This window comes from Anser cygnoides, chromosome 12, assembly GCF_040182565.1.
Source record: "Anser cygnoides isolate HZ-2024a breed goose chromosome 12, Taihu_goose_T2T_genome, whole genome shotgun sequence".
Lineage (NCBI taxonomy): Eukaryota > Metazoa > Chordata > Aves > Anseriformes > Anatidae > Anser > Anser cygnoides.
In genome coordinates, this window is record NC_089884.1 from 16175489 (window position 1) to 16186284 (window position 10796).

The window sequence follows — 10796 nt, forward strand, 5'->3', positions numbered from 1 at the left end:
ACAAAAGGATGCAGGTGATAAAGAAATGTTGACATCAAATCTAATTATCTTTGAAACGGCCAACTACTGCACAATCCACAGTAATGCACTGTTATTGCTAGTGATGAGCCCCACTGGAACGGCTCTTAACCACAGCATACAACCCGGCTTTTACAGCCCCTTGTCATATCTAGTGAGGACAATATCAAAAAGGAAATTATGAGTGTCATGACCCCTCCAAGTCAAAAACCTAGTGATGAATATAGGCTCAGCAAGGCATAGCAGATTACCCCCTTACGAGTTTTAAAGCCAGGATGATATATGACATTTTTATCAGGCACTTTCTCAGGAATGTCACCAAGAGGGAAAATAAAGGCCCTGAAAAGAGACGACTAGGTGAATTATGCAACTGTAATTGCCGATCATAACCTGATATGAGCTGAAATTGCTCTGTTTTCATATTGAGATAGCATAAAATTGTCGGGAAATGCAATGGCTCCTTAATGTGGCCTAGATGAGTCTAATATTCTGATCATTTTTCACTCAGCTGCTAGGTAAATAGTGCTTCTTTAACACAACCACCGTGGCCCAGGGCAATCTGGGGGCCCAATTTTACACTTGAATTGAGAAAATATGTGTAAACTACAATTTTTCATATTTTCTGCATACATAAGAAGATGAAACATCTTTATCATGTGTATTGTCTGGCTGAGCTTATACAAAATATTAGTTTATCTCTCCTACTTTGGTTTATTCCATAAGCAAAACACATAGATCTAAAGGACAGGCAATATTCTATATACAAAATAGGTCCATCTTTTATGCAGCTTCATATGAGGAATTCTACCATTTTGTTTCTGAAAAGCTGGCAATTAGCAAGTGAAGATTTTGCAAAATAAAATATTCTAAAACGCTCACATTTCTCTGCAAATCAGAGTGAAAATAGCAGCAAACAAAAGGTCACAGGAATATTTATCTGTACAACCCGAGATATTAGTTTAAACAATAATCTCTAAAAGAAAAGCAAGGTGAAGAGCAGTTCTTTATTCCCATGCTATGAGAGAAAATTATTTTATCAGAAATCTGCTGTATTAAATGTTTCAGATTTGCTTAAAAAACATCAACAAAAAACAAAAACCCACCAACACCTGAGTTTAAAAAAACACACACACACACAAAAAACACTGAGACAAAAAGCATGCTGCTACCCATTCTCAGATAATAATCAGCAATAATACCTGGGGCAGAAAGGTCATAAACCATACTTCCAAGACAGGAATAATTCATTGTACTACTATGTGTTTAAGAATTAGTTTGATAGAGTCACTATCTAGACTGTGAGATTTTGTCTATCAATCTGACCTTCTAAAAATGAACCAGCAGACTCCCACTTGGATCAAAACCTCTTTGCTTTTATGATGTGCATTGTCTTTCTTTTGGGTGATTTTTAGGACCAGGCTTATGAGGAGTGCAGTATCATTTACAAAATCTGTAAGTGTAGAAGAGAAGCAGTACAAACTGTTATATAATTAGGTGCTTCTTTCTAAATTTATTAACATAATTCCCCACCCAAAAGAAATCATACTGGAATGCAAAATCTTTTTGCTCTTCTGCTAAGATTCAGTTCAGAAATAAACAAGTACAAAGGAGGTCAAAAGGTTTAAATTTCTTTGTTTGCATTAATGTTATCAGTTTTTAATTCCTATATATCCCCCTTATCTAGGTGCTCCAACGCTAATTGCAGAGCAGCACTGCCTGGCAGTAATAACCAGCGCTCTGAAAACCCAGCGTGTTGCTGGTTACTGGAGATAAGAGCCCCTTAACAAAGTTGGATATATCTGCATCAACAACTTCCTTCCTACTCCCTTTTACATTTTATGCTTTCTAAAGGCTGAGATTTTGTACTAAATAATGTGGCAAAGTGCGATACCTTGTTCTACAGAGAGGCTTCAAGCACACAGCATTTCCAAAGGCTTCAGGGTGCAGGATATAAGGTTCTGAAAATAACACTTTGATACTTCAGCAGTCCCACGAGCCTTTGTGAAATATTTCTCTGGATAAAATAAAACAGGGTTGAAATATAGTTCCTAGCAATTAATACTGTGTGATCCTAAACACAGAGTTGTTCAGATCTCAAAAGAATTTAGAATTGTAGACACATCTATAATTATTACATTACCACTAACCCTATTATGAGCAGTTTTTATATAATTAACATACCATCAGGGAATTTAAGAGGTACTTGGCATTAATTTTCAATCCCTATTCTCCATGAATTTGGTACTCAATTGTCGTGATAAATAGAAGACACATGGCTGTGATTATGCATTTTTTGCAACGATTATGCGCCACAGTAGAAAATACCTCGTAATATAATGCAGGCTCGCAGTTAGTGAGAATATATATTTACTGTTGTACTTGCATTCCACTCCTGTAATTCAAAAAGTCAAATGAGCAGTTTGCATTTCTTTTCCTTTTTTTTTTTTTTTTTCAGCATCTGTTTACAGAAGATTTTTCCCACAGTCACTGGCACTTAGCAGGAAAATAAGTTACAACCTTGATTGCTCCCTTACAAAGTCACCGCGCCACAACTGGATTTATTTCATCCTCCTGTCTCTGTATCCCCCTTCCGGAGAGCACGCGCAGAGGCTGCAGCTGCTGTTGCTAAGAGACTGCTGCACCGCATCCCATCCCATCCCATCCCATCCCATCCCATCCCATCCCATCCCATCCCATCCCATCCCATCCCATCCCATCCCATCCCATCCCATATTACACGTTTCTCCCATCATCTGCAGCCTCACGAATTTGGGCTCTAATAGTAGGAAGTCGTACGGGTAACAGAAGTGTTATCCACAGGCAGGAAAGTCAGCAGGGGGATCATGAGAATTAGAAAAAAAAAAAGGCTACTGTAACAATGACACAATGATTACAATCATTGCTAGTATTATTTTCAGTGTTTTTAATCAGAACTTTACCTAGCCACTAGGTTGTAGTTCTTAATTCTTTTGATTTTTATAGGTCTTTCCGTGCAAGGGAACACCACGGTATCCGTGCTGCTGAAAGCTACCTCGAGATCCATTAGTAATCAAATTTCAGCCCAGATTTTATGGTTAGTCTAACCGAGTTAATTTCTCTAATGTTAGCAATTCAGGGAAGAGGTCTCTTGTGGCAGCCCAAACCTGGGATCCACAGCAGCTGTCAGAAGAGACTCTGAGGAATTCCTTATTAGCCAGAATGCAACCAGGCAGAAAACTCATTACACAGTGCTAAATATACTTAATCACATCTATTAGAGAAAAATGAACTTGATAATTACAACAAATAACTAAAGAGCAAAAAGTGTTCACAGACAAACCCACACCGGGATGGGTAAGAAGCAGGGCTGCACGCTGATAGTGCGGGAGAGAGCCACGCTCCCCGTAAACCGCTCCGCTTCTACTGGAGAAGGATCACACCCAGCACACAAATGATTTAGGTTCCCCTTGAAAGTGAAACATTTACATTAAACAGCTGACATTAAATTTAATGTAATAAGTAAATTAATTACTGAAATTTAAAAACTTAATTTGGAAAGCTCTTCTGAGAGTTGAGACAACTGCACCTTCTCAACGTGCCTTTTTGGGAACGGAAGTCTGCTGCAGCCATCCGATACAATAAATAAAGGTAATTTCACAATAGCTGCGATTTTACTACAAAACACAACACCTGGGCTCTGAGTCCTTCCCAGTTGTGCAACCGCTATTTGCCTTCAGATAAGACTGGGTCACACGTGCTCCATGGTCCAGAACTTGGTCCATCGAGCTATCTGTATTTTAAAGCACAGTTGTTGAAACTAAAGGTATCGGACACTGATCTCTGCAAGCAATTACAGGCTAAAACCAAACCCAAGCATCACATACATTTTGTGCAGCAACATGCCATGTACAGGCACTCCAACCAGACCTGAATACCATCTGCCAAACCTCCCTTGCTCTGCCCTCCCAGAGATACCCAAAGTCTGCCTGGTTGGTATTTGCACATTGCCTCGTCAGCACACAAAGTGTCAGTGTGCTAATTTTGCAGCCGCTCATATCCTGATATACAGGCACCTGGGGGACACAATGGAGCAGTGAATCAGGCTCCTTACCTTTCAAACAGGCTTAGTGCCCAGACTTCTGTCCCTTTGCACCAAATTCCGCTCACATCTTATGAGCAGCAGTTTGTCTTCAAGCAGATCTGTGAACTTGGTTTTGAGACTCTTTGAACCCAAACTATTTTAAATTTCTACAAAATGACATAGATTTTTAATATTAAACCATCTAAATACAGAAATTGGACATATTGAAATCATCAAATAAAACTTTAGAAGGGATACTTTGAGGTTTTCATAAAATATTGACTTGGTTGGAAGAGGGCAGCTAAGTAACGCATGAAGCAAGCCATCTGGTTTTTCTTTTGTATTCAGCCATAAACCATTTTCACCTTATTTTCTATGAAATACCATTAAAATATGGGATAGCATATAGCAAAAATACAGACGGATTCCTCACATTTATATGCAAATAAAGACAGGCCACAGAAAGTCCTCGCCTACAGACTGGCAAAAAAATCCAAATGTCAATGCTTCTGCAAGCCAACTTAGGGACCTAGGTAGATCCCATGGGAGAGGGCTAAGCTGCCTCTTCCTCTCTTCACCTCATTCCTTTCCTTCAGCTGTCACGAAGAGAGGCAAGAAACTGCAGAATTCCATTTCCTAGGACCATAACTTAGCATAGTGGAAATTAGGAAACATGATTTGATTCATTGTGTGGCCTAACAACAGGGAAAGATACAACCTTTGCGTGAGGAGAAATTAAGAACAGATGGACAGGACTTTGAACTGATGGAGGAATACTTCTTTTACTATTTCCTTGCACTTGCTTTCCTTTCTTTTAGCTGATTCATACCTTCTCTGGGTCATTTCTGCTGTCTCTGTATCATGTCAGAAACAGTATTTTAAAAATATTAAAAAAATATTAAAAAGATAGCAGACACAAAGCTCCGGCAGTAGCTGCTTCTCAGAAGTTAGGCATCACAGAGATACCATTTTCAAAGATGTTCCTTCCAATGAGTTATGGTCGTGGACTGATGTTACTTAAAAGACAAAATGTAAAAGATATTCTAATGTCTCGAACTTGAACAATTTTTCCAGTGAAAACAGACCATCCCATGCATTCATGCACACAGTACCTTGCTTGGCTGGCTTGTGGCACAACAGAGCATATTTTTTGGGGTGGTGGTAATTCTAAACACTTTTTTGCTCTTTTATAGCCCATTGTTTACAGGGTAGCTAATGCCCTTACAGAAAGAAGCTATTGAGCCTTGCAAAAATTATTGACTTTATGAAGTTCATTGCTTATCCTATAAATCTACACAATGGACCTCACTGTGGAGTACATGATATCGCATTCCTCTTGTGTGAAAAAAGGTATCACGGAGCACATATAATTGCCTGCTCAGTTCTGTATGCCTCTTAAATCATTTGTTTTTATTTGTAGGAATTGAAATTCTCATTTTAGTCTGTCAGAACTTAGCACATATATCAGGCCATGCTGAAATAAGAATTAATACAGGCACTTGTGAATTAAATTATGGGTGCAGAATTGTAAATGCATTTTTAAGTCATTTTTACAGTGTTCTATTGTATTCCAATAAATCTAACTCCCACTTAGACCAGATCTTCTTCATATAAATGTCTGGTAAGGTTGAGATCTGGAAAAACAGCTTTTATTTTCCAGGATCCTCTCTCTTTGCTCTTTCTGTAAGCTTTCAAACCTGGGCACAGTGCAGACTGGATTGCCAAATCAGGCGGACCTTTCACCTGAACTTTCGTAGTAGTTTTTATATTCTTATGACTAAGACACTCTTTATTCTTGAAAGTTAAGTTGGCAACACAAATGTGACATTAACTGATATGAACATAAAGAGAGCTATGCTAGCAATGATAAGATAGAGAAATGAAACAAGCAAGTTTTAAAGGGCATTAAAGGCCATGATCTTTCTTTGTACGTTCAGAAAATGGCTACTGTTGGATCAGAATTTTGTTCAAAGAGTCGAAGTTGTTACTGAATGCTCCTTTTAGAATATCAGCCTTCACTTCCACGTTCAAGGGTCTGGACAAGACAGGTAGGTTCTGTAATATTTCTGAGTTATATAACATCAACTCCGAGTGGAGACACAACATACATGCATAATTGTGCAGTGCTAGCAGTGACAAAAAGGAAGTATAACTTTGCTATCCAACAACCATGTTTGGGAAGGCTAAACACAATAAGAAGGTCATCGGAACGTTAGAATCATAGCACTAGTATTTTGGGGATAAAAGGCACACTGCACTCCTTTCTGTCCTGATGTTCAATAAACAATAACCCCTCTCCCCTTCAGGCACAAAAGTTCTATATTTTAATAGAAAAGTTCATTAGACACTACTGAGAATTAAATTAATAGAAATGGAAAGGCTTCTGTAGAGTAAGTATTACTAGTAAATTAACTGTAGATATTTCCATTTTAATCTAGATAATTCTTGCATGGATATAAATCCCTATTCTTCTCTATTGTGGGCAGTGGGGAATTATAATTTTTTTAGGAAAAGGTGTGTTCTTTTCCAAAAAAGTGTAGTATTCTAAACAGGAAAAATGCTTATAAAGATGTTTGCAGAGCAAGCTTATGTTTGAAAGTGAAGAATGGTTTGGAGGTCATCACGGGGTAACGCACAGTGGCAAACAAGAACAGAGGAATCGATTCCTTCAGCAGCCTTCACCGACGGCCCACAGACGCTTCTCACAAGAAAGAAATACTCCATTTGATAACAGCAAAAAAAGAAAAACTGCTAAAAATATATAAAAAAGAGCTTTGGTGTTAAAAAGTATGCAAAACCCCATAGCTCTGTATGTTGCAGTCTGTGCAGTCCTTAACTGGAGCCTCCTCAGATAAAGTACATTGGCCACGATGCTTTTCTTAGTTTTCTATTTTCCAGCACAGCATTGCATCAATCACCCTTGAAAAATGTGGAAGAGTTAGGAACAACCCTGACAAGCAGAGCAAGCAGAAACAGCGCAGTGTGCTAGCAGCTGCAGTACTACAGGACTGGCAGGGGGACGGAACACATGGTTGGCACTTAGCGAACAATGGAGACAACCAGTCCGTACCTGCATTTGGCTATGTGTCCGTGGGGTTCCACCACAAGGAGTGACAAGAAGAACTGTATCTGTAACTTTCTCTAACGTTCATAACTCAAAAACTCCGACCTTGATCACTTTAGCAGATGGTTTTGCTCTGCTGTAGTTGCAATTACACAGAGTGTGCCAAAGTGAAGAGCAAATTACCCATGCTATCTATCCCAGTTAAAAAAATCTGCAGCCTTCCAGTATCTAGTGGGAAAACTTCCAAGATTCTCCAACCCCAGCCCATGCTGGATTGCCATTATATTTTATGTCAGTCAGTACTTCAGAGAATCTGAGACCCTTGGCATATGTTCTTAGTTAACAAAATGGAAAATTAAACTTTGTAGCAACCCCCTGCCACTCCCAAAATAAAAGAAAAATTCTATCTACATCAATGAGCAGGAAGTCTGATCTTCCTGTGCCAGCCAAAAAGCCTGCAGTAGAAGGACATGTGGCTGAAGAAAGGAATTTAAAATATACAAACCAGCCCAATTTCACACTTCTGCATTTCAGGTAGGGAAGGATATTCATTAGGAATACAAATTTTAAAATAACCTCTAATATTGACAAGCTTAAGTTTATGACTTCAACAATGTTTTTTATGCTTTTAAAGAGTGAATTCACTGTTTGAAAATGTTATTTATCCTCATGGAGAAATGCTCCTGAGTTTCTTCAACACATTAAAATACTACCAACATAAAGTCAGTATATGTACTAACAGAAAAATTAATGTTGCAATGAAACAGAAAGAGGCGTCTAGAAGTTGTGGGATTTTCACTAATTAATGACTCTGTATAAGAGTCCACAGAATCTGAAGGAGAACAAGACAACTGCTAAGTATGAGACCTAGTTTTCGGTTCCCAGCTATCAGAATACACTTGGGTCTGGGCTACACCGAAAAGGAAACCTGAGCACAGTCTGCACATGGGTTCTTCGGCACTGCTGAACTGGAAATACCCAAGCACAGTAGTTTTTCACATTAAATGCTCAAGAACTGCTGTGACAAGACTTACAAAAATGATGATATTTGAGAGTAGCTCTGAATAGGAAGAAGGTATGTAGATAAACTACCTTACTGGCAAACTCATGTTAAGTTTTTACAGTCCAGATGGTAAGGGGTAAATGAAAAGGGGGCATTTATGTCAGAGCTTGTACAATAGGAACAACAACACTGGTACAGTTTCTTTCTTTTTTTTTTTTTTTTTTTTTTTTTTTTTTTTAATATATAGCTGGGTAAAGAGATCAGAGAACACTGGAACGTTAGCCAAAACAAGTTATCCAGCTGCACTGTGTTTCATCACATATCAATTTTTACTGAAAGAAAACCATACAAATTTAATCAGTTCTTCATATGGTAATATTTAACATTTTTTTTTCTAAGTTGTTTGATATTATTGTTTTAAAAAGTTCCTTTTCCCCTCCCTTGAACATGATGTGTGATAGCGGTGAACACAGGAAAAATATCTATCCCTGGCAAGACTGAAAGTCTCATTTACGGTAGACTCAGTAATAAATGCACTGGCGTCTGTGTCAATTGACTGTCTCAATGAAGAACAGGTCACTATAGGGAACAGCACAAGCAGCGTCTGCATTTGAACTCCCACATCCTCATCCCATGCATGTTTGTAGCATCGGTAGAAATTAAATTACCCCAATAAACCTTTCTGCCTCCTCCCCTCCCGAAGAAACAAGTTTTTTCTTCCCCCCTGACATCTTAAACCACATGGGTTTTCCCTCTTTTTTGTAAGGCTATCGTATGGCATTTGTATGGCACTTTTAATTATTTGAAAATATATAATAGAGTGGAGACATGGATCCCACTTATATAAATGCCTATTAAAAGGCCATGTATTCTCTCAGTAACCATAAAACATAAAACACCTCTTAAAAGAATATAATTCCTTTGTTTCTAAGCCAAACACATATAATAAGACAGCTTGCTCCTTTTAAGTAAATAAAAATGATTTGTATTAAATAAAATGAAATATTGTATGCACTATATAATTTAACAATAAGACACATCAAAGTATGCATTACTGTGAGCTAACCCATGCCTCAGAGGTGTTGCTAGCCAAATACTTTAAATGATCCAAGAAACATGTTGTTACAGAAAAGCAAAAACCACAGCGCGTCATAAAATATTGGTCAGATGAGATGCAAAACCCAGTTCCTAACCATTTGTGGTCATTAAAATCCCCTGGCGCTTACTGTACCATTAGGATGCCGATTTCGCCCAACTGGAATGTTTTCAATACACAAGTTGCATGCCACCTATCTTTTATTCCTCCCATGTTTTCTTTAGAGAGAACTTCATCGCCGCCTGCCCTGCGCTGCCGAGCAGCCTTCTGCAATCCTGCGATGCTCGACCATAGTGGGGGCTGCAGTTCAAATGCTTGCAAGTGTCTTGTGGGGAAACACACTCACATGGATCTCGGCATGCTCTCTTGGTTACAGCCCATTAAAATGAGTGAAACTAATGGGATTTCTTGGATGTACTTGATAGTGAAATGTGATCCATAGTTTGTAACACAGTTTGAAATCCCTCAACTATAATGCAAGTATAAATAACATGATTATGTTGTATATAACCCTAAATAAAATAATTCCAAAAATGTAATCACTGAGAGTACACTAAACCCCTTGATAGAACACAAAGTATGTTAAAAAAACACTGAAAAAACCATCAGCACAGAAAAGCTTATACATTGTTTATACCAGCTTTATATGGATTTAAACAACCGCATTGTATCCACATTCCTCATTTATGAACTGCTCTGGAGTCTTCACTGTTCTATTTTAAAACTGTTTCAGTGGAAACCCTGTACGCTTCATGCAAGTGCCTACAAAGCTGTTGAGTCAGTACTTTTTGCTAAAAAAGAGGCGGTTTCCCTCCAAGAGTGCTAAGAAGTACAGCGCGGTTCAAGTTCTGGTTGTGCCAAGCACCGAGTAGCAGGAGAGGAACAATCCCATCTCCAGCAAGAGCAGGAAGATTTTTTAAAGTAATATATCATGCAGCAAGGAAATGCACTGTAAAGCTGTTGATTTACATTGTTTGCGAGGAGTGAGTGAATGGTGGCACAAACTGGAAGGTTAGGGACTTAGAGAGCAGTTTACAAAGACTATTTCATAAAAAGAAGACTTTCCAACAGAACAGAACCACAAACCTCCCCCTGCATCTGAAACCATCAGCACCACATAATTGAAGGCAGGTATTTGAGTCATATCTTTAGTGTTGTTTTCATGCCTAAACACCGTGCAAAGCTGCTATTCCTGAGACTGACTGCCGGGACGCCTGCCCTGCAGTTGGCTCCGTGTGCGTGGCAGCTCAGGGAGCGGGGCCACCTTGTGCCTAGCAGCTGGCTAGGGGATGGGAAATGCTCTGCTTGTCGAATCATTGTACATCCCACTGCAGAAGGCCCCTCTAACATCAATAATACATGTTATGATGTTTGAAAAACTCTTTTTTAAGTTAAAAACAAAACAAAACAAAAATCTAACTGATAAATAATGAAGCATGGGGGAGATTTTCCAAATAACTCAATGTAAGTCCGAAACATTTCTCTTTATTGATCTAAATACACTTGCTAGGCTGGTAGGAAAGCCACTGCCACCAGCACACCATCTGTTTTAATC

The 10796-nt window shown here is 38.7% G+C and overlaps 1 protein-coding gene across 7 annotated transcripts in view; it reads right to left on the reverse strand.

The window, feature by feature from the left end:
• The window catches only part of FTO (FTO alpha-ketoglutarate dependent dioxygenase), a 243600-nt gene that overhangs the window by 46564 nt on the left and 186240 nt on the right, over positions 1-10796 (reverse strand). The window lies entirely within an intron of this gene.